The sequence below is a fragment of the Chlamydotis macqueenii genome, chromosome 6, assembly GCF_036417535.1.
Source record: "Chlamydotis macqueenii isolate bChlMac1 chromosome 6, bChlMac1.mat, whole genome shotgun sequence".
Taxonomy (NCBI): domain Eukaryota; kingdom Metazoa; phylum Chordata; class Aves; order Otidiformes; family Otididae; genus Chlamydotis; species Chlamydotis macqueenii.
In genome coordinates this window covers 40,536,558-40,561,335 of record NC_141561.1, presented here as the reverse complement: position 1 = coordinate 40,561,335, position 24,778 = coordinate 40,536,558, and the positions used below count along the sequence as shown (strand labels likewise).

At 44.1% G+C, this 24,778-nt stretch overlaps 1 long non-coding RNA gene across 2 annotated transcripts in view; it reads right to left on the bottom strand.

The window, feature by feature from the left end:
- Positions 1-508: 508 nt before the first annotated feature.
- LOC147600260 (uncharacterized) overlaps positions 509-24,778 on the bottom strand; it is a 41,412-nt gene continuing 17,142 nt past the window's right edge. Inside the window, exons 3-7 of one of the 2 annotated variants that reach the window (XR_015258941.1) lie at positions 9,731-9,854; positions 8,381-8,522; positions 2,795-2,903; positions 1,680-1,783; positions 509-1,001 (exon numbers count right to left, since the gene is read on the bottom strand). This is a non-coding gene — a long non-coding RNA (uncharacterized LOC147600260). Of the gene's footprint in view, positions 1,784-2,794; positions 2,904-8,380; positions 8,523-9,730; positions 9,855-24,778 lie in introns of both variants that reach the window. The other variant, XR_015258940.1, reaches the window with a different exon arrangement.

The window sequence follows — 24,778 nt, the reverse complement described above, 5'->3', positions numbered from 1 at the left end:
AGGTGCACAAACAGCCATCACGTTCATTGTGACTCCAACCAAGAGATAAGGAGAGCTTAGTGAGCACAGCACCCACCACAACCACTGCAAGGAGAGCCAGGGTAACCTTGGGCTGATTATTTCATCCCAGTCTCCAGTCCCCAGCTGTAAAACAGTCTAGCAGCATTGACATACAAGCTTTGGAGGACAAAACAGATCAGTGCTCAGCACCCAAATTCCATCATAAAAAACAGATAAGTCTGCCTTTTGGCTCTAATCTGCTCTTAACACAACAAGTTCCTAGCTTAATATTTTGATAGCTTGGTTCCAAGAACAGCACAGGAAGATATATCCTTGGGATTATACTGAGCTCTGGTAATAACTTTTATTTATTAAATTCCCTACGAGCAGCCCCACTGCAAGCTTCTTTTTATAGCCGTTCAAATTAAACATGTATGACCTGTCGCTTCAGCATCAGTGTTATCTCTCTGCGGAGAAATACAATGGAGAACAACAACATTCTCTCTTCCGCAGCCAAATAATTTTTAATCACATTAGCCACAGGACCCCTATTGGTAATCTTTCCTCTGGGCCCTCCTAATTCTTAAAGCAGAGTCTGACAGAGAATTCAATTAATGTGCCCCCTAAGGAAAACACAAGCAATCACAGCAAGTGAGGAAAAGCATGCTCGGATGAAAAAGGAATTGCAGCACCAGACATCCAGGAGAACACCTTGGTGCTGGTAGGCAGAACACCAGTAGTCTCATGAAGCAAGGAAAGGCTTTGGGGCTTTTTCTCACCACCAAAAACGCTGGGTTTGCAGGGCTTGGTCATTGCTGAGTTTTTCCCCTCTTAGGATGACCTGCCAACTTAATCCAGGGAAGGCCAAAGGTGTTCTCGGGGTCAAACCGTCAGAAGGTCAATGTTGGGTCCACTGCGCTGATTTGCTTTTCACCATCTGTACAGCTGAAGCGTACGTAAATCCTCTATGCCGCTGCTTCTACTGCGCAGGTTGCCAGAGCCTAAAACATTATCCAGTTAACGCAAAACAAGCGTGGATTAAATTACAGCCCCCCTTTTGAAGGGCACATAAATGGATTCTCAAAGGAGAACTGTACTCAGACTAAGGCTTTTCCTAGTCAGGATTTTCTGCTGTAGTAACACATTGAGCTCGGCTTCACCACATCATCTTCAAAAAGAAAACTGTATCCAAGTTACAAGCACTGTGAGAGCTGGCATCTGCTAAGAGCGGATCACGAGACCTAGTCACGTAGGCCTCAAACAAAACCAACCATTAGCTCACTCAGGCAGGAGAGAGTGCCCAACCAGAGCACACGAGCATTCACGGAGACAGACACCACACAGTAAGAGGAGAAATTAAACTGGCATTAACGAAGCATTCAGATTGCACAGGGACAACATCAGAGAAGCACCAACACTGTTACAGCTGAAGCAGGTGGCTGGTTTGCATTCTGATTTGAAGGAAGATACCAGCAAGCGCTGCCCATTTTGAGGAACGCAGTGGCAGCATGCCACGGAGGCAGGGGATGCGTCCTACTTCAGACACGGGGAGCCGAGCTCCAAGTTTGTCACGGCCTCCTGAGCACCAGCAGTACTTGATTGACCCCACATTGACAGAGCACATTTTGCAAGAATTCTTTGGAGCTGACCTTTACTGAAGAATTGAATTTGCAACTTACCTTCATCTCTTGTTCCCCACACATGTTCAAAACCAACTCCAACAGAGAAAAAAAATCTGCAGCTCTTAACAGATTTGCTCTCCATATCACACAGCCTTATTTCCCTGAAATAGAAGGAGGCAAATTCCAATTAGATATTAGGAAAAAATTTTTACACTGAGGGTGGTAGAAAACTGGCCCAGGTTGCCCAGAGAGGTGGTGGATGCCCCATCCCTGGAAGCGTTCCAGGCCAGGCTGGATGAGGCTCTGAGCAACCTGATCTGGTTGGAGATGTCCCTGCTCCTTGCAGGGGGGTTGGACAGGGTGGTCTTGAAAGGTCTCTTCCCACCCAAACCATCCTGTGATTCTATAATTCTACCATCTCTTTGTTTCCATTAGAGCAGAAGGCATTCTGCAACTCAAGAGGAGCAAGGTTTTAATGACATACATTTAAAATACATTTTCCACACATCCTGTCACACCAAGCTAAAATATGCAGGCACTGGGTAGAAACACAGCTTCCCAAACCATTCTGCTGTCAGCAGCTCGAGTGCTGCATAAACATACCCAGGGACAACTGCTGAGTCACAGCAGCAGCATCGCCCAGCCGCACAAGATTATCCAAGGTTTGAGAAATCTGGATTTCAGAACAGAAACCGCTGCCTTTGCCGTCAGTTAGCAGCAAAACAAAACACAGCATTGAGGGGAAAAAAAAAAAATGAAAACAAAGCTAAACTGTTGGCTATGTTGGGTAACTTTTCCAGTCTTCCCAGCTTGTGACAGTAGCAGATGGCCCAGTCTGTAAATTAGCAGCTACCAGATGGGCCCACTAAGTAGCTTACTGCAGTAAATTGATTTGTTCGTGGATTTGGTATTAAAATGTCCTTCACTGTCTGGGTACTGTTTGGCCACAGAGCAGCAAACTCCCGTTGACTGCAACGAAGGCCAAAGCTCCAAGCATTTGCACCGGGTAGCTACTTCCGAAACGCATGGTGACTACAGAGGCGCGTCCCCGCTCACCGGTCAGGTAGGTACACAGCAGATATTTGGCTCTGCCAGCAAGAGCCAGCAATAGGTAAGCTGTGACAACAGATAAGAGGACTTCATTCTAAGCATCGTGTAGAAATGTGTCTTACCTTGTTATCCAGGGTGAACTTCAACCTCTGAAAGGCTACGGCGCCTTTATTTTCTACTACTAACCAGGATTTATACTCCTGTGTCAATATCTCAAAGATGATAGAATTACTGGAAAGGAAAAAAAAAAAAAAAAAAACAAAAAAAAACCCCAACGTTGATATGTTATTTTCTTCCATTTCATGACAGAGGCTGATAGCCAACATTTTCCAGCTTGGTTGTTATCCTTCCCGACTTCTGCTCAAGTAAGAGGAAATTGTCTCAGCAGTAGTGAGCTGGAAGCTAGAGACTGACATTTATTGAAGTCAATACTTCACATTCTTTACATTTCTTAATAAAACCACAATCATTTCCATCTTCTGAGAGCTTCTTTGGCATGTCCTGGCACGATATCCTGTAAGTCTCAGACCCAAAAGCCCTTGGCATACATTTTACTTTGTGTCAAAGACTGGCAAATCATTACTTAATCCTCCCAGTGGCACTCTGCAACCACAAAGGCTGTAAAATCACCAGAGAAGACCGGCAAGCAAAAAGAAATTACTCAAATTTCTCAAACAGTACTATCACACGACGGTTTATATTTCTAATATATAGATAGCTGGCAAAACAAATCCAGCAGCCTTCCTTCTAAAGCCTAGGTAGTTAAATAACGTCAGCTTGAAAACTCAGATTTCCTCATGTTACATTGCTAATAACAGCCAAATGGGCAACGGAGGCTTGCTCCCTTCTCCTCTTCTCCTCCAAATAATCCTTTTGAGACAAAAAGACTGTCACCTACCAGGAAGGACAATGACCTTCTCAAGTCAAAGCTAAGGCCAGAGCCTTTAACTCTCGGCCAGGATTTGAAAAATAGATTTCTCCCATTCTTTCAAAAGAACTGCAAGTTAGATCTCCTGCCACAGGTGTAGGCACATGTTATCGTTCCTAATTATTAAACTCACTCAAATGTCTTCACATGCCGACCTTGCTCCTTAATCCAAGACTTAGTGATCCAAACCTAATCCTCAAAACTCATGGAAAGAGCACCAATGGCTGGCCATCAACGTCTGTGATAAGGTAATTGTTGTCTTAGTACCTTTGAATGCATCTAGTACTGAGCCAGGCAGCATCCAGAAAATACCATTGTGCTATAAACTATTACTGCTGAATCTTGTGTTTTTCTGCTCTAAGTGAGGCAACAAGGTCGTTCCTGAGCAAAGTTTTTACAAGAGGAACATGCGGTTTAAAGGGCTTCGTGCTCCAGCTGACAAAGCTGTTAAAATTCAGTGAGCCGTAACTATTATACACAAGTGAACACATAACTATTATTCTCCAAAAAAGCATATGTCACAGCACTATTAGCCCAAGAAAACCACAGACTGTGAGGCCAGCTACACCAAGAGATGAAGCAAGTAAACTTTGGTCTCAAAGGTGCACTGGGAACCACAAGCAGCTCTCTCCCTCTTCTTCAGTTCCATGACTCCTCTTCTCTAACAAGTATTTCCTCTCACAATGTAGCTACAGATCGTTCCCAGCTGGGGTACGATTCACATTTGGGTGAAGCAGACTCTGTTCTCTTCATCACACCTCTCAATCCATGGAGAAAGCTGCAGAAACTGGACCACTGTGAACAACACACGTTGTAACCCAGCCTAGGGAGCTCTGGAAGTGTTGGTGGAACAGGGACTAGCTGACTTCATGGGCACAGGACAGCGCATATGTTTTCCTCTGGTCTGAAGGAGACCTTTGTCCTTCCATATCTTTACTCCAAGAAATCTAAATGTTATGTATTTTAAAACCAACTTCAGCAGGAAGAGCACAGCACTTCACCCAGTGTCTGGACATCTGGCACGTCACATTTTCCCCAGAGAACTACTTGTTTCCTTTATTGTCCCACCAAATTGAGTCCTACCCTGAGAACCAAGACAGATATTCCTACTGGAATGAAAAACAATCTGGCATTTTTCAGGATAAAGTTTATTGTTGTAGCTTCATTTCCTGTTGGTCATTCCTCCTTCTCCAACTCTCCTCCACTGAATCTCAGTTTGTCTTCAGATTTTACCCATGACCTAGTCTGACCTGCCTTCTAACCTCTGTCTCTCAAACTGCTTTACAGTCATGTCCTCCTGTCCAAAACCCCCAGATCTCTTGGCAGCGAAGCATGCAAATTTGCATTTAACAAATTAAATAGCAGGAACAGAAGCCCACATCACAGGAAATCTGTCTCTGCTGCTTGGGGCCCTGTCCGTCATCCTCATACAAATGAGTTTGTGCCTGTACTTCTCCTCCAGCTACACCTCATCTTTCAGCTGCCTTCCATACCATCAACACCTTTTGCATGGAAGCCTAAACTGATTTTTCTAGATGCTTCTTCTGACATTCCAGCTGCTTATTAGCGTGCTCTTACCAACCGGCTCACCCGCCCTGAAACCACGTAGGGCAAGCAATAAGGGGACTCGTTCCAGTCCTTCCTCACAGAAACTGAATTCTGGTTTTTCAAAAAGTAATTGATATGCAGTCAAAATAGTCAATTCCTCTTCAAAAAGGAAAGTTTACCCTTTAAATCTGATTTACTCACTGCAATGCTAGTTATCCTACGTTATTACTAATAACTACCTGGTTTTTCCTCCCCCTTCCCAGACGCCATGCCCTTTTAGCTCTGTTTTCTGAACCACTCATACCTGCTGACTCAAGTACTTGCTGAAGGGACGGAAGCAAAAACTCACTAAGAAGGAGTCCAACCTGAGCACTCTTTTTAGTTGCATTTTGGAATCTCCCCTCCATTTACCATCCATTCCACTTTGTTAGTTTGCCCATTCCAGTTCGTTCCTGGTTCATCCTTGAGATCCTGGCTAGCCTGTCTTGAGAGCAAGGACAATACTTTTATTCTTCTGTTCTCTATTTCACTCTTGGCAAAACCCTTTCTCTCCGCGTGCTGCACCACACAGTACTATGGGACTTTAGCCCCTCAGCTGACTCAAGAGATTTGCTTGGATGGTTCAAGTCCCCAGAAGTATTTTGGCTGGAAATCCACATTCCCAGGCTGTGCAGACTTGCATTGGAAAGCGGTACTTCACCATTTCTTGCACTTTAAAGTGCTGAAGTGTAAAAAGCAAAAAGTACTAGAGACAAAACCATCCCAGCTTAGAGCATGGCTCAGTCATGTGCTCCTAGAACAACCCTTACAGGTGACTGTCGCAGCTTTTCACGTCCTCCCACCTGTAATGCACACTGTTTGCTTTTACCTTATGGAAGCCGTGTAGCCTAGCTATCTTCTTGTTTAGAGCCTAGTAGTGACCTAACATATTCCTTCCTCTATCTGCTGTCATCATCCTCCACCACACACCTACTTCCTTGGGCATCACACAGATGTGTACTTCATCACACAAATAAGGAAAGATTTATTTAACGTTTCTCGAAATCACATGTATCAGCTTCAAGCTATCAGGCTATCAACAGTTAAAATAAGCCTAAGTGACTACTCAAGAATCTATATATTTACACCAATTTACCAAATTCTATGCAGTGAACCAGTTATTCAACCACCAATAGGGTGGTGGAGCACTGGCCCAGGTTGCCAAGAGAGGTGGTGGATGCCCCATCCCTGGAAATGTTCAAGGCCAGGTTGGCCAGGGCTCTGAGCAACCTGATCTGGTTGGAGATGTCCCTGCTCCTTGCAGGGGGGTTGGACTGGATGGGTTTTAAAGGTCCCTTCCCACCCAAACCAGTCTATGATTCTGTGAATAGGCCCTCAGCCCCTCCACCTGCCTCATTGCCAGTCAGGTCAAACCCAAGGACAACTTCTGGACTGTTATTTATGTCAGCCAGCGTTGGCTGCAGAGACTCACACAAGTTCATATACATGACCGATATGCTGCATTGCCAGAGCACACTACACGAGTACACCTAGAACGCCAGATAAAAATAGCTTAAACATCAGGACTAAACTGTAACACTAGGGTCACCTTAACCTGAACCATTCATGGCTCAGCAGCTTCTTTGAACCCCATCCAGAGAGCACGGGCTGTAAGAAAAACACTAGAATGATACAGAGCCAGTCGGCAATACTGTGCATTAGGCAAGTGCCTTCCTGCAATGCATCACGACGGTTTGATACGTTACTTGAACTCCCACCAGTTTTGATAGGTTCCCTTACACAATCTGAATGGACAATAAAAGGTCTTTTCCTCTTCCCAGGCCACGTTTGAAGGCTCAAACGACTTCAAACTTTGGTCAAACCTTTTTATTTGCTAATTCTTACTGTCACACCGGTTGAAGCTACTGATGCCCGTGATGCCGGAAACTCACCAGCCATAGGTGGTCAAATTGCACTCCGCGTCCTAACCTTTGGCGCAGCTTTGTCCCATATGGCATCGCTGTTACTTGCACCAGCGCGAACGCTAGGGCTTACGCAGGTTTGATCACGTTTACATGTTAAGTATTCATGAACTCACGGTATCTAGGAGTCCTTAGCTGCTAGAGTATCTGAAAATACAGCACAATAACCAAGTTAGTCTTTTCCTGGACAGTCCACAAACCGCTTGATGCTGTTATCTCGAAGCCAAGAAAGAGAAAATCTAAGTCAGTTTAACCTCTGTGGAGGGAAGAGACAAAACATGAATTATGAAAGTTTTTATGAAGTTTGTAGCTAAATAGCTCAACTGTTCACAGTTATGCTTCAGCACAGTTTAGTGCACTTTTAAAAAAAAAAATCAAAAAACAGTGAAGCAACCAAGACTTGAATTCTTGTCTTTGCAGGTGAAAGAAAAGGAAGCCGCTCTAGAAGAGCACTGGCAAGTACAAGCCCACACAAAGAGATGGTGGTAACGGATCCAAGCAGAACAGAGTATGGCTCTGTCTTGCTAACGATAATCTACGATTGTGAGAAGACTGACATGCTTAAGATGGGTCAACACATTTTCCCAGTTGCAGATCATTTAGTGTCCTTTGAGTACAGAAGCTTTAGTCATTCAGCTTTGCACTTCAAAGACTATTACTGATAATTAAGAAACACTTCCTTAAAACTTTTCCTCAATTCACCGAAGTGACATTTTCATGTCAGCTTTCCCTTTTGAGAAAAGTTTTCCACACTGACCTGCCCTCAGACTACAAATCTGCAGCTAAGAGTCGAAAAGTTGAGTTGACATCCTTGGAGGCTGAGAGCGGAGCAAGTGCAAATCCTTCACCACGAACGCACGGCAAGTCCTGCTCAGAGTGAGGAGAAGTGCCTCTACAAAGCAGTTCTGGGGCTTAGTTCTCAGCTGGCTCACAGGAAGGCGTGCCTTTATGTGAAGATCAGAGAGTGTGAGAGAGGAGGCTAGGTCTTTAGAAACTTCAAGATAACAGTCCTGGGGTTAAATCAATACTTCCAAGCCTAGGGTACTGATAGTCACTTCTGCCAAGAAAACTATTCAAACAAAGTACTGCGAGGGACTCAAACGTTAACCCCTGAGGAGCTATGCATACGCTCCAGGGGCTCAATGACATTTAGTCACAAGTTTTTTCAAGTACTCTTGCTGGGTTAGCCATAGAGGACAAAGCTGCACAGCCAGGATGACAAAAAGGGTGCTAAAGGTTTATGTTGCTAAGTCCAAGTAGAGTGAACTTACCGTACCAGCTCACGCGTTCCCAGAAAAGTGCTGTTGTGGGGGCGAAACACACACCAACTTCAACCAGCACCCCCTGCCACAGAGGCGGAGAAAGGGTCTTGATGCTGTTTGAGGTCTCTTTTCAGCCAGTTACAGGATTTGGCTGGAAGAAACAAGCAGTCTTTAGTTAGTGACTAGTTTTATTAGCACCCACTGAACGGTTTTCATTCATATTCTTTGTCCAGTTTTCCCTCTGTGCATGCTTAGAGAAAAGCTCAGACTGAAATACCAACCCCTTCTAGTAGAAAATATTCTTTCCAAACTGTTTTCTTCCAGCCTACAAACAGTTAAGAACCCATTTTATTAGGTTGCCATCACCACCTGAAGCATTTCTTTGGCTTTTGGAGGGACCAGCTCCATTCCTCAAGCCCTCAGCTAAGCAAACAATTACCTCGCTTCCTTAAAATATTGAGGAAAGGCTCAGGCCATTTGTGCCCTGACTCCTCCTGCTTTGCACAACTTGTGCACTGCACAAGTGAAAGGGTCATCAGTCTCTCAAAGCTTTGACAGGAGAGATCTCGGAAGCTACCGCATATCTGCTTTGTCTTCTAGCTTTAACTCCTCTTGAAAACAAAACTATGAGTTGTCTGATGTTTCCCGCCCCAGGCTCCTCCACACACATCTTAACTGTGATTCAACAAGGGAACGTTTCACAGCTTCCGTGGCAGAGGAAATAAACATCGCTGCCGTTCTGCATGCTTATACCGTTCCGTTTGGCTGAGGGTCAAACAAGGCAAAGATTGGGAGCTGCCTGAAGGTTACACTGAGACGTTTCTCCTCTGCAGAAGACAGCCGAAGATTGGACTTCTATTTAGTGACGTTCTGCTTTTCATTAAAACCCACGAGTCTTAGTTTTCTTCTGTCAGACTGGGTAAGAAACACGCATTGCTTCTTACAGGCAAAGCAGTCGTGCTGCCAGATTTAAGCTTTTCTTAATCTTCTCAGGGAATGAATTATACTGAGGAACCACTTGAACTCCTCTCGAACTACAATTTCCTTGAGCGGCAAGCAGCCCAATTTTATAAAAACTATCAGTATGAAGACAAATGTGTTTGATGAAGGCTCCTGCTGATGTCAACATGAGACACCAGCAAGACTGAGGGGTAAAAACCTGACTGTGCAACTGGAAATAAACCCAGTTCCATGTGGGATGAGTGTAAAAAAAACCAACAACTATGAAATACTGCCAGCTCTTGAGTCCTGCCTGCATCACGTTAGTTTTCCACATAAGGCATTGATATGCTTCATTTCAAAGTGGTTTATAGCAGCATTAAAAATTTGTCACTGCCTTGTTTTGTTCGGAGCTGTTACCTCTTCACTATCAGGATTGACACAGCACATTTTTTGTGGATTGGCAGGCTTCTCCCCGCGTTTAGGATGCAGAGGTGGAGATGACTGGGAACACACATTCAGGTGACAGCAAGTTTCTTCTGGTCTGGAAAGAAAGAAGTATCATCAGGAATAACATCGCGTAGATAAATATGAAGGTCAGGAGTTTTATTTCTTAGGCTGACCATCAGAGGAAGGGCTTCGCAGGTCATGTTTTGTTTGGAGTCAAGGACCCATCAGTACAGACATCACACAAGAGATCTGCCCGTGACACGGCTTATTAGTGGCAGTTTATGCTTCCAGATGACCTTCTAGCTTTAAAGACATCTGCAGCTCCAGTTCTCCTTCTTGGTAAAACAAGGCTGAGTCTGTTCATTCTCACAAATGTTTAAGGTAGCGCATAGTCCTCAGCCTATGTGAAAAGCAAAATAAATCTGTCAAAAAGCGATGCTTGACAGGCCAGCAATCTGGCAGCAGGGCTTGCAGCCTTTTGTGGACATTTCGGTAAAACTTATTGCAAATGGAGATGTTGGCACCGGGCTATCTCAGGTTCATGAATCCCATTTGGAGAGATTTGATGGCATAAAACTCAGGCACTCCATGGTAAGCTCGAGCTGAGCTGCTGCGGTTTTATGAATCACAGTGCTGCCTCACCAAGAACTCGCGTCAACCTCAGCTTCCCGAAGGGTTGTCTGGAATGCCACTTAGCATATTTAATATTTTAAAAAATACACCCTTAGGGGTCCATAGCAACAGTTAATACTACCCAGTGACAGTAAATGAGCGGCACTGCGGAGTTTTTGGGAAAGGAGCTCAGCTAATGGCTTTAACCACAGTACGCAGAGGCTGCTAGGAGCTGGGTTTGAGAGGAGCCTGATATTGCAGTCTTCATGGATTCTGCAATTGCTAAGGCAGCCCAAGCACTGAGCGATAAACCCTCTGAACACAGACAGCTGAGTCAGTGTTTATAGCTTCCTGTATGAGAGGGAAAAAAAGGAGACACAGTAAATCGTCCTTATTTTGACAAAAGCAAATGATGCAGTAACATCCCAAACCTGAGTCTAGTGTGTTTCTTGACTTCAGCTTCAGGTAGAAGGGTTTCTGCTGATAATCTGTCCGTGCCCTGAAGGCACCAATAGGCCCTAATTGCCCTGCACAGGGGGTATCTACCTGCATCCCTGCCCATGGCCCAGGGGCTCTGCTTTAGCTCATCCTCAGGTGCCCAGTCCTGGCTCCACGGTAGGTACATCCCTCTCCAGCATGCAGGTAGCCTGTTTCCAGCACTGTCTCTGCTCCTCACTCCCTGGTTGGACTCCATCTCTGGCCCATCACCTCACCTTGGGCTTTTGCTGGACCCTGTCCCTGGCAGCCACCTCTGCCACAGTGTTTAGTTCCTGCGGGATTGCCCTCCGTAGGTTAAGAGCATTGCTTGTGCTGGGGTTTACCTAGGTTCCTGGCTTGTCCTGGCTCTAGCCCAGGTGTTTTTCTGGCAAGGGAAGTCTAGCACATAGCCACTGACAGCACACACACACCCCGGCATCATTTGACCTCACAGCAATGCTCCACAAACCTACGCCTGCATTGCCCATGTTCCATAACAGACTCCAACACTTCAATTCCACTTTCAGTCTTCTTCTATAATTAAAGTCAACCTAGTGTGAAACTCTCTTGGCCATGACCTTCAGTGAAGTCACAACTAGTGACATTGCATCTTGTGAAAAGAACAAGTAACTTCTTCCATCCAGTAAAACAGCAATGAATAATCCTGGAGCTCAAAATAAAACCTTAACTTTCTTGATATGCTGGTACTGAAAGCTGTTCTAGAAGGGCAGCAAGTCACTGAGACAGTGGTTGATGTTAAGGCCTTCCTTCAAGTGAAACCTCACTGAGAAACCTAAAAAAAGCTAAAATCAGAATTAAGATGGAAGAATCAAGTTTTGCTTATTCACGAACACTCCCCAGGCTCAATCCTTCATTATCCTTGTTTCTCACTTTCTCTCCTCCCGCCCCCCTTCGCCGATCCCTGAAGGGCCTTATCAAACTCCAGAACAGCTCCAAATATCGTAAACCCTCGGTCCCAACCGAGCCACAGCCGTTGCTTGCGGCCTACCATGGGCTCACTCCAGCAGTAGCCACGGAGCCAGCCCCACACCAACTGCGGGAAAGGGGTGCAGCTTCTTCAGACACAACTTTCCGCAGAGAGACGTAAAAACAGCTGAAAGATTCACATCCCGGCACTGTGGCAGTGGCAACAAACAGGGAGGCTCTGCATGGCCATAAACCCAATAAAATCCATCTGGGCCTAAGTTCATATTTATTAGCATATTCAGCCAGCAATCGTATTTTAATTCCCTGATGGCTAGCAGGCTGCTGCATCTCGCCGACGCATAAGCAGGCTTTCCGCTGCTATTATAAAACAAATTACCTCATGCACGAACGGCCTTGATATCAGTTCACGCTCCAAGCTGTTCTGCTGCGCTGACATATGTACACCTCGTTCACCCCGCGCTGCAAAGCGGCATGTTTGCTTCAGAAACCGCCGATCAGATAAAGCAGCACATGGCCGAAAAAATAGCATGCACAACGGGAGCACTGATACGTTTGCCGTTATTCCACTCCCTTTGCCACGGGAACTCCTGTTTGGCTGGTCAGTGTAAATACAGGGTTACTGGGCAAGCAAGAGGGCCTCAACATCTTTCTCCGCTTCCATCCCACCTTCACATCGCATGTGTTCCTCTTACCTGTCACAGTTTTATAGCTCCTTCCCCATTAAGACAGCGATATCTAAAGGAACAGATTTTGACGTGAGCAGTGCTGGACACCTCAACTAGTAAATAATCATGTCATAGAAGCACCAGCTCCTGAAATGAGAATATTATAAATAGAAATATTCCCTATAAGCGGCTTGTGACTAAGCTCACTTTTGAGCTAATAACTTCCCATGGAGATAAACTCCGCAGGAAAGCTCACAGAGCTATAAATACTCAGAATTCATGAACAGATCTTTTTGTTGCAAAAAATTCTTTTCCGGCTGTGCATCATGACACTGGTGCTCCCAACCCTTTCGCTTTTCAAAAGCTGTAATTGTTTAACCTCCAGATCCGGCCGCTCTCAGAAATCCACAGGAAGAAAACATCAGGGCAGTTTTGAATATTAAGAAGTTATTCTAGTGCCAAAAAAAAAAAAAAAAAAAGAAAAAAAAGAAAATAAAGAAAATAAAGAAAATAAAGGAAATACCACAAAGAACATACGCTATGTCATGAGCATGTCTAAACTTTCATACTCTTCGTAAGTTTTAACATTTTGCTAATCTACCACTGGTTTCAAAGAAAAAAAAATAATATATTTTTAACAACATATTATTTTATTCTATGGGTACTGAGGTAACAAGAATTGTGGATTTGTACCCAATCCCTGTATCTGCTGCCTGCCCAGAGCTATTTCCCAGCACTGCTGAAGCACACGAACGCTGACCGATGGGGATCACTGGAGCAGCAGATCCTACACTGAGAGGTTTTTGCTTCCGTGTGTTTACCCAGCATCAGAGCTCTACGTCAACATTTTACTTTTTAAAAAAGCACTTGTGAATCACAGCACTCTTTGCATCAAAATAACCTCTCCCTTGAAGGTGTCCTCTCGCATCTACAGTGATACACCCTTGAGCAAGAGTTTAATTTATTCTAGTCCAGCTTAAATCCTTTAATTTTTTTTTCTCCATAGGTATGACCCACAGGAGCCCAAGATTCATTTTCTTATGCAGGCCATTACCTTTTCACCTACCTATCTCTCTAACCCCTGTTCAAAGTCATGTCTCCTACCGGAGAGCTACACCTCACAGTATTTTTTGCTCCTGCTTTTTTCTTTAATTACTTAACTTACTGAAGGCTGGCACTGAGACCCAGTCCTGTTGCTCCTGCTGCCATGTAGGTGTTAGGTGACAGGTGACATCCTCCACACAGCGATCGTAGTGTAATATTAATGAGCGCTTTATCATTCAACTATAAAATCAGGAGCTTCACGGCTGCTTGCCAGCAGGGCAGATTCTGCTCTTGCTTCGCCCCTAAGGATGATGCTGCAACAAGGAGAGGGCAAGAGCTGCACACAGAGCTTAGCCAAACTACAAGTGGTCTCACGGCATCCTAATATTTGGGTTTTTTTTGCTGCACAGCACAATGTTTCCTACAGCTGTCTGCTCCAGACAAGACCAGCAGCTGTGGCTTGGCCATTTTCTTAGCTCAAGGAAACAACCTCAACTCTTGTCTCGTCCCAGACTCTGTTTCTAGTCAGTCAGGCTTTTTCCAGCCAACTCCATTTGTGACTTCTAAATTTTAGTTCAGAAATGCCAGTGTCACAGAATTTTAATTTGATCACATCCTTACTACCTAAATGTAAGGACAGACTTCCAGATATCAGGTTAATTTTTGGGCATCTTCACTCCGAAATAGGACACGTGCCCCAGCACGAGCTGTAAGACACACATACTCAGAGCGTAAAGGCATTAGCCTGTCCCAAGGCTGACAGCCAGGAGCACACTGAAACGCTGCAGCAGAGTAAATCACACCTAGGAGAGCCAGCAGCACACGGTAAGCTACTGCTCCGTTGAGCTATTACCCACCAAGGAACGGGCATAATTATTTATCCAGGCTTTCATGATGCGAAGGCCAGATTCTTCAACCTTATCTAGTGGATCACGCCCGTAACGTAACACAAACACGGAGACTACCAGGCCTCTACCTTTCATCTATGTAAATTATTTCAGAATCAGAGGCATTGAGTGCTGCCCATGTTTGCATATCGTTGTGTATGTGAGCACAGAGAACTCACAAGGTAGTACTTATCCTGCACTCTCACTTCGCTTTGCGGAGGACAATCTTCTCTCATTTCCAAGTGCCCTCGTGCTGCTGCCGCAGTTTTTCTTGTTGCCCCCACGGGGGTTGCACATGGCAAGCTGCTCTGCTCCAGTAGCTGTTACAGCCCCACAGCTGCTTCCCTGCTGTGTTGGTTGGGGCTCCTGCATGATGGCTCCTTCACCTCGCGCATCCCGCCAAGGTTTGTCCTCTCCTGCCGTGGCCCAGGCTTGTAGCAGTTGTGCACCAGGCAGGTACCTTGGCGGCTACGTTCCTGAAATTGGCCACAGCTTGTCCTCCAGCCTCTAACCTGCCCTGTCATCTTTGACTACAACCAGCTTTTCCTCGCCCAGGAAAAAAAAAAGTTCTGTGCAAACAATCTGCTATTGGAACAGCTGATTTTCAACACTACTTGCTACTCTGGGGCGGCTCTACAAAATTACCTTTGACTCCTGTGCCTCTTCATGTCACCTACAATTCTGTTTATATTCATTTTATATCCTCTCCTCATCAGCATCCAATTGCTGGTAGAACACACATGATTATCCTGAGGTCTTCTGGCAATTCTTTCACCAAACATGCCTTAAGTAAACACTGCAAGTCTGGAGGTGCTACAGTTTACTTTGGACTTCCCAATCACCCTTCACACGTCGTACTGCTTTGTGTGCGTTATTCTACCTGCTCAGCACACAAACTGCAGTTCAAAAAACAGAGGGGGACAATAGAGAGGTGATCGTCTCAGCTTCTAAAAAATGTCGTGGTTTTTTTTTTTTCTAAAATCTGATCAAGTGCAGTTATGGGCCACCGCAAGACCACCTGCAGCATCAGGTCATCTTCAGCAGTATGTCGAAGCGTACATCTAACAAATGTCCTGCTGTTGGCTCGTGGCTAAATTCCTACTCACCAGTTCAGAACTGCGAGGGCGGTGAGCTAGCCCAGCTGATTGGTAGTTAACTTGCATCATCCCATGTTGTTTTCTATTCTTTTTGGCCCCTGGTTGAAGTTATTAAAGTGTCATTACTTGAATATTGGTTTTACTAAAAATCACCACCACTTCAAATAGCTCTTCAGCTCAGAGACAGTGCCTGACTCCAGCTATTGACAACCTTTCGGTGTTAAATTCAATTTGTCCGTGCCTTTCAGGCACAAGATTTCACTTCTCCAATCGCGCTTGGCACCAAGGATAAGAGGATTTTGCAGACATTTCTCATCGAAGGTTTAAGTTCAACAGCATCCGTCTCTAATCAGGTTTTGAAAACCATCTTTCAGGAGTTAGAAGCAGCTCTTTGAATTATCTTTTTACAGTAGGAAGTTAATGAAAGTCCAAAACGTTCCCACTCACTTCATTAGAGGAGACTTCATTTACATTCCACGTAGCTGAGTCACAGCTAAGCCTTACACCCACACTGGGCACGCAGCCCACACAATGTACGTGCGTGTTGGTAAGAGGTGAAAAAAAGCTTTGCCAGCCAAATTTCCTAATTAATTTCTCATAATCTCCTCCTCAAGTGTCCAGTTTTTACTGTGGCATGCTAAAGGTAAAGGAGAATTTAGAACTACATCTGACAAAGACTCAGGTTGATGCAGTCAAGCCTGTTTATTTTAATAATAATTTTTTTTTTCTGGGAAAATAAGCATCTTTACTCATTACAGTTTTTCAAGCATGTATGGAAACACTTTGCAAAAATGGCCATCTAACTCTACATGCCTGGAGACATTTAATTCTCCTCCAGTGACAATCACTCTGAGAGGGGAATGATTTACTTAGCTGCAGTTTTCCCACCCAATTTAAGTACCCAAAAGGGCCAGCTGTGATTCACAGCTCTGCACACAGTATCTTAGATCCGTTATTGAAGAGGGAATAGTTGTCTCCAAATCTTATGCAGCAAAAGGCCCTCAAACACTCCACAAAAACAGTTGTCTGATAGCACAGGTAAAATCAAGCAGCTTGTTATTTATTTCTGGCCTCTAAAAATCCATCAATGCCTACATGCTGGACTGAGGAGATGAAGGTCTCAGTAAGATGTAAGAACGGATTTTATTTGCACTGTTTGCTGTACAATTGACCAAAACTGCTGCCTTAAACAACAGCTAGACAACCAAGACAGAAGTAAACTCACTGGGAAGTCTTGAACGACGTCCTTTTCCAGCTAGGAATCAAAACCCTGCTAACGTACGGCGAAAAGCAGACATCTGGGCAAGCTGCCTGCTTTGCACGCGCATCTGCTGCTGGCTGAATAAGCGTTTCCAGACCTCTGTCCTCACTGTTTCAACACTCTTCACCTCCTCTGCCTGCAGGAGAAATTTGTCAGGAAAACAGGCTGGATCTGTAGGGACTCTCAGGATCTATTTATGGATCTGGATTAGAAACAGGGGTTTGTCACACATTACATTGCACTCGATACTTAGAGCACAACAGGTCACACTTCCCTTTTTCCTTACAGTTTAGCAACACCCTTAAGGAAACAGAAGCATGACCTGCACCAAGGGCAGAATACCTCTGTGTCACATCAAATGAGAAAATGAAGCAACTACAGCTTATGGCTGCTAAAAGCACCCTCCATCTTCTCAAGTCAACAACCAGGGCACTAAAAAGCCACAAAGGTCAGCCATCAACTATGGTTTAAAATCGAGTGAGAATTTTATCTTCTGCAGCGGCTTTCACTCTTTGTTGTTAGTTATCTGCCTTTATTTTTCCAATAGCATCTTTCCCCTGAGCTGTGCAACGAGGCTTTCCGCGTGCAATTCTGGAAAGCCCTTTCAGTCAGGGCTTGCTCTCTGGACCACTCCTTATTTACAAGCTGCCGATGCCTCGTGGAGGGGTTACGAAAGGCCATCTGCCTAAAGAATTCTTGTTTGTATTCCTCTTGCTTTATCCTTAGGAAAAACAGTTGCATAAAGGCCGAGGTATTTAAAGCTTGACCCATCCTCCCTCGTCCTGCTGGCAGCTATAATCTGTCTGCACTATCTCAACTGATATTTGTGTAACCGATTATGTCGTCCAAACAAGGGATTACGATTCTGGTTTGGGGAGCAAGCAGCACGAACAGAGGACGTCTGAAGGGACAAGCTTTTTTTTGTTCCAAGTTAGATTCCTCGAACAAAAGGGAGAGAGAAGAAATGCATCTCGCATAAAGGGCAATTGTTTCCCAATGGAACATTTCATGCTTTTCCATTAAGTATGAGCTGCTCTGGCTGTTGTGGAATATTTTATTAACAGGTCTGTTAATGCAACGCCCAGCGCCAGCACTGCCTGCATGAGGAAAACAAAACCAGCACAAGCCATCCTTTTGTCTTTTGATTTTCTCCTTTCACTCACACAGGATGAATCAGGAGATTATCTTCTAGTTTTTATGGATATTGGATGAATATTCCTGCGTCTCTTGCATAAAAGATAACTCCTCATACTCACTTCTCAATTTCTCCGTGCAAATGAAGGGCGGGATGTGCCAGACTTGGCTTGCTGGGCATCGACCCAAGGAATACATTTGATCCATGACATAACCTCTGTCACACAACTCAAGTCTTTAGAAGACAGAATCAGGGAAACAACTGCACAATACTTCTCACAGGATAATTAAGATGGAAGATAAACAAGCTCTGGACATTTTACCTGAGGGTCTGGCCAACTGAAGAGAGCTATCGTCATCCACGGCATGTTTTAAACCATTTGGTACGAGCAAGGACAAGCCGTGCTGTTCAGATAGCCAAGAACACCATGTTACTTTGGGGCGCACAACCCAAGTGCGTAGTCTGCCTTCACAGCTGTTTGCACCGCACCAGGCCTCCGAGGACACGAAGGAGGATCATACATCTCTGCTCGAGGACCAGCTGTGTCTTCCTATAAAATAGGAATGATAGGGAACATCCTGGTTGTCTATAAAATCATGTGACATTTATTGTCTTTTATAACACAAGAGGTAGGAGGCACCACAGGAAAGAAGCCGTTTCAATGAAAACTGAAGGCGGCAGCTAACAGCACAGACAAGCTGTAGAACACTTTGCTCCAAGATGCTGTGGGTAACCAAAGTTTCTAGATGTTCAAAAAGACCAAGGAAAAATTCATGGAAGAGAACTAAAACATGAAGGGTACTAAATACAGACCCGTACGTCTGTTCAGGAAGCCCCACCTGCCACAGATAACCGGAGGTCACCTGGTCCAAGTACCCTCGCTCCTTATCCAATACCAGGTTAATTTAAAAGTTAGATCAGATTGCTCAAGACTTGATCTAGTTTGAACTCTGAGTATCTCCAAGGATGGAAATTTCATAGCTTATCTCAGAAACCTCTTCGAGGCTTTGACCACTCTCTTTATGAACAGCTTGTTTCTTTTTCCCCATCCTTGTAGTCCCATTTATGATCTCCAGCTGGCCAAAGCCATATTGAGCTGTATGGACTCTTGATTGAACCGGTAGGCCATCCCTGCGTTCTTAACTACGCCAATTTCTAAGGTACTACACCATTTTAGTGAGGCACCTCTGTTTCCTCCCAGGAATAGGATAATGTGTGCTGTAGTAAATTCGGATTTGATTTATACAATAATGCCAAAAGATTTATGCTGGAGTCTTTTAATGCCCTGTGTATACCGGCAAAGTGTTCAGAATACCTCCTGTAGGAATCAGTGACACCAGAGACTTTTTGACTCATTAAATCTGTTCAATAAGTTAGGTGCTGCACGTCAGCCTGACAAGCTAAAGTGGAATTCTTACTTATAACAGCATTTCTCTCCAGGTTCACATTACGCGATAGCTGATACCACAAGTACAAGAGAATAAAAGCTATGTTTTAGACGTAATGATTTTTCACTTTCAATGTTAATTAGTCCTATTATAGACATTTAGCTCCAAGCTAACAGCAAAGTCTGTCTCCACCAGAAGCTCAGGGCAAACTCGCACTCTCTCTCTTGAGAAAGTAATTTGAGAGAAGTATTTGATCTGTTTTAGATGGCAACAGCATGCTGAGAGAGGTTGGATTCCTCACCATTTGTACAGCATCAGGATGTCAATCTTTTGTCCAGGGTGGAGGTGTTATTTAACAGGACTGTGCCCTGCTGCTTACGTCAAGGACAAAAGCAGAATGCCAGTGAGGCATTCTTCCCAGAGTAAGTTTTTTTAATATAATCTGCAGATATTGAACACCTACTTTCCACCAAGGAATTATAAAGCTTTTCTTTTACAACAAATTTAAGGCTCACCATAGCAAGCTCAAATAATTAATGTCTTGCATGCATTTCTAACAGAATGTTGGAATACACAGTGCAGTATACTCCAGTTAGAAGGATGAAACATGAAAGTCATGGCAAGCTACTGCCCAAATCCATTGTGTTAGTCATAACTGATACCCGAATTTTAGTAAAATCAGGCTAATCTCTTCATGAGCTGTGTTCCTTCAGAGCTGACTTTGTTTCTGCTTTTGAAATGCCGCTTGCACTTGAGCTCCCTGTGCTAATGCAACAGGCACCCAGCTCAACTCTAGAGAGAGCTGCTTCTTATCTGCACAGCATATGAAACACCAGACAGGACCCAGGCCTTGATTTTTCCACACCAGCAAGCATTTGGATTCATTTTTCTAAGTGATAAATACTTTGTTTCCCAAAGCATCCATGGCACTGTAACGGTACAGCAGTAGCCATGTTGTCCCAAAACCAAATTACTATTATGTTTGAGCTGTACTATTAGAAAACTGAGAAAGCCTTTTGCACTGGAGATTAAAGACACTGCAGCTGTGGAGACAAGCATCCAAAAGTAAGTATTTGCCTGGAGATTTGAGATTCTGCCTTGTGCAGAATCTCAGCCTAATCCACCTAAATGCAGTTAAGCGATTGAGCTCTCCCCCTGGAAGCATCGACTCTCCACCACAAAGTATTAACTGAGTGCCTGAAAATCTGCTCAAATGAATTACCAATCCACCCCTACACCACTGTATTTCCTCTTTTTTTAGACTTTCCTGCGTTCTTGATTTCACAGGATTTGTCTAATAAGCTTCTGTCACACTTCAGTCTCACAGAACTACAACAGAGTCAAATTCATTGCCAGCCAGATCCAACCTTCCAGATAAAGTCAATATAAAGGAAATATAAAGGTTTCTTCAGCAAACAGTTTCTGTTGAAGGGTCTTGGCCCTCATCAAGGCTCAAATCAGTTCTCCTTGCTTTTTAAGAGCCAATTAATTTCATTCTAGAACAAATGCTTTCTTCATCTTTGAGTTCAGTGGAACAGTGGAGCAGAGGCCAGTGTTAGCACTTTGTGAAGATAATTTGGACACTGCAGTTGATAATCTTGGTGAAAAATACACTAATAGGTTCAACCAAGTGCAGTGCAAGGAGGGAAATGAAAGGCATTTGTGATACAGGCATCAGAGTACCCACATGGCTACTGGGCCATGGCTTCCTAGCGTGTTTGAAGAAGCCAGGTTTACAGGGAAAAGCAGTATCACACCACTACAATAAGATGGAAAAGAGGCATGCCAAACTTCTTCCTGCCAAGGAGGGAGGGAAGACTGCAGGGAACACATAGACAGGTTGGCAAAGCAGAGGAAGAAACTTGTTTGGCCTTGTGCTGCACCATATGCTCGGTCTCCCAGAATAACAAAAAAAAAAAAAAAAATCAGCTGCTCTTTTTTAGCCGGCAGTGTTCCCTCAGGCCACATTTCAAACGTCACTACAACCACTTTCCCTACAGCAAAAGAGATAGTCTCAAATAGTTGCAGATACCCGGCTCCGTACAGCAGCCCAGCATTATGCAACTTAATTAGAAATCTCCCAGGCTGGCTGCAATAAATCAAGCACTTAAGTTATCTCAAGATTCAATTTGGCAATTACACTAGATGCAGCTGAAAATATCTGAGCAGATAGGATTGTGCTTTTTCCACACCAAATGTCACAGTCAGTCAGGAATACAGAGGAAGTCTTTAGTGTACGCTTAGGACCGAAGGACCGAAAAGTATTAGTTCTGCTCCCAAAGCAAACCTGTCCCAGCTCCATGGACCTGAAATTGTAATATGAAGTTCAGGTAAACAGTTCATCATGTCCCTGTTTGCTAGCAGCACTTAACATGGAGCAGGGAAAACTGGGGCAAAGACACTGTATTTTATTTAAAATAATTTCTTAGACAAAGAATGAGCGGTAGATGGGAAGATGTACAAATTATCTGGCTGCAACAGCTTCGAGGAGGAATCCCCTCCTAGAGCCTAGAGAAGGGAAGGTAAGCCCCTATTAGCAATTACCAGGCTGTGCCTCTGTTATTCCCAGGATATTCTGAATCTTGGTCACTACAACGGCAAAAACCCCTCATCTGCCCTAAATGCCAGGGGTATGTAGCAAATGTTGGCGATGACCTAGGGTTCATTATGGGAAATGCTCTTCCATTGCTTGGTTAGATGCCATTAGGTGCTATTTCCTATAACACCAGCAAAAATATTTCCGTTAGTAGAGCTGATTGAAGCTATTTCCCAGGAAAGAGAGCACATGAAAAGTCTGAGTTTGCAGTGGTTACAACATAAGATATAAAAAGAAATGTATTATGCACAACTGCCAGTAATTCATCATTAATGACCTATGTTTAGCTGTGTTTTTCTGCAGATAACTTACAAGGGTGGTTATTCAACATTTTCAGTCTGCACAGTATCAACACAACTGAAATGGCAGGTTCTTACAACTTTTGTCCCAAGAATTCAACTAGTTGAAGACTTCCTGACATGACCAATTCAAAGCACAAACATCAGAACCATTACTCAGTTCTGTGTCTGATGGACCAAGTCTTTCCTGCTTTTCCCTGACATTTATTCCAGACAAACATACATCCACTCCAGAAACAGCCACTTAGTCAAGACTAAACTTTCAGGAGCAGTCATCTCAAACAGCAATTACTAAATAGGTTGTTTATACCGGCTTAGCAGAAATATAACAGATGTCTTACAAGAATGAGCAGCCTTCCAGCCTTTTCAGCAACTGAAGTAGTCACTGTTTTGCTGCTGAGCTGGCTTTGATGCTTCACTAACCCCTAGGTACCGGCTACACGTTTAATAGTTACTATAGAAGAGATACAGAAGGCTATGGCTTTCCTGCAGTAGACTCACACTTGGGCCTTGGAGTCCCAGGCTTTACTCTTCTCAGGAAGAATCTGCCCGCAGGCAGCGTGCTGCATCCTGACATCGTTCAATGCTCTGATAAGCCTGAGGATCAAGGGAACAGGGGTGGCAAAAGTCAGCGCTGTGTGCTTAGACATCCCACTTCCTAACACATCCTCTGCAAAATCATCAGCATCTTCACCTTGTAGGGAAATTGCCACCTTGGTCACAATTTCATTATTTTGCTTGGTGCCACTTATATGGTTGTATCACAGCAGCCGCATTAAGGGAGCCGGAAAACTCAGCGTTGCCGTGAGGAGCGAACAGGAACATCCCACAAACTCACAGGATCATCTCCCATCCAGAAGGCAACAGGAAGGAGTGGGCAGAGGAATTTCTTTGCGATGACAGACAACACTGAACGATTTGTTGTTTGGGGTAGGCTGTCTTTTCAAGTCCATAAACCAAGGCTGCGCGTCCTGCCGCTTCCCAGGGCCATAAAGCGGAGATTCATGAGATATAAGAAAGCAGCAATGTTTATGATAATCAGTCACATTAAATAAAAGCATGACACCTGGATACATCTGCTTTTTAAGCACCAATTAGTAACATCAAAGCAAACTGACGGTTCTAGTCTGTGAGTATTTCCATATGAAGACGGACAGTATATTCTTAATTAAGCCTCAAGAGAAAAGCTGGTAAGCAACTCCAAGTGCAGCTGAAGAGCAGCGCTGCTATTTCCCTTCTAAAAATCATCATCCATCATGCTGTTCCTCCATGTAAAAGCATTACGCTTCGCCATATCTAAAGTCATAAAATCCTCGGTGGAATCAGCACATACTGCATTGTGCCTGTGGAGAGAATTCCTTTTTCAGTCTAATCAGTTTGGTTTGCTTATTCTTAAATTTAAAGTTTCAATAACACATTTATGTTATTTTGCCTTATGTGTTTGAATCTAGCTGCAAAATACCATGCCCAGCAGTTTGTAAAGCTCATTGACTGCAAACATTTAAAAAAAAAAAAAAATTCTTATTCTACAGAAACTAAATGAGAGTTGCTTTTCCCTCACCAGTACTAGCTTTGTGGGGGAGTAGCTGTCTGAAATAGCTCAGCCCACTATTTACAGAGCTCAGAGAAGACAGCAACGATACAACACGCCTACTATGTGATATATTCTTAGAAACCTGCCGCTGCCACCACAGCTACCACTATGAGAATATTCCTTTCATGTACACGCAGCACTTAACACCGACAATTTGTCTTGCCCTGACCTGAACACCAGCATATGAAGCTGAATATTAAGAGGAGTTGGTGTGAAAGAGTCAAAAGAAAATGGGCTGAGTTGACTTATAAAATTAATTGCGCTTTGGCATAATGCCATTGCCCTTCCCCACACCAGCTATAAACTCATCAGTCAGGGTGGGATAATGCAAATTTGGAAGAAGGGCTCTCCCAATGTGTGGGTCACATAACAAACATATGCCCGACGAGATAAAAATATTAAGCGACTTACCTGTGCCTCGAGCCTCTGACAGGATGGGTAAAGCTTAGGTACTGCCACAGCGCTCAGAGCAGTATTACGATACGGCCTTTTAAAAATGAGATGCAGCCATAAGAAACCAGACAGCAACAGACCCGGGGAACTATGATGCATTTGGCTCCCCACATTTGAACCATCATTACCAAAATTACATAGCCATTTCCATCATTTATCGAAGACAAGAATCTTACTGGTTTTGCCAGAAGCTCATTTCTGTTTTCTTCCAAGGCATTTTTTTTTCCCCTTTCATTTTCCACATGCTCTTGCCTTGTAGTCATTTAATTTCTCAGAAAGAAGCTTGCATCTTTTCTGATGATGTAACAAGTCTGCGGTGGTTTTATTTGCCGGGATAGTATATGGCAGGCTTCTCATCTGCCTGTGGAAATGAAAGCCCCACTGAGAACAGAGGTTAAATCCTCGTGACAACCAGATGGTTGTGGGAAATGAATTAGAAGTATCTGAAGAGCAGTGAAGAGATTTCACAGGCAGCATTGTCAGCTGTGGTGGTCCCACTCAGAGAGAAGTCACTGAATCTGTGACAATTAAAAAGACAACACTCAAGATTTCCAGGGAAAAT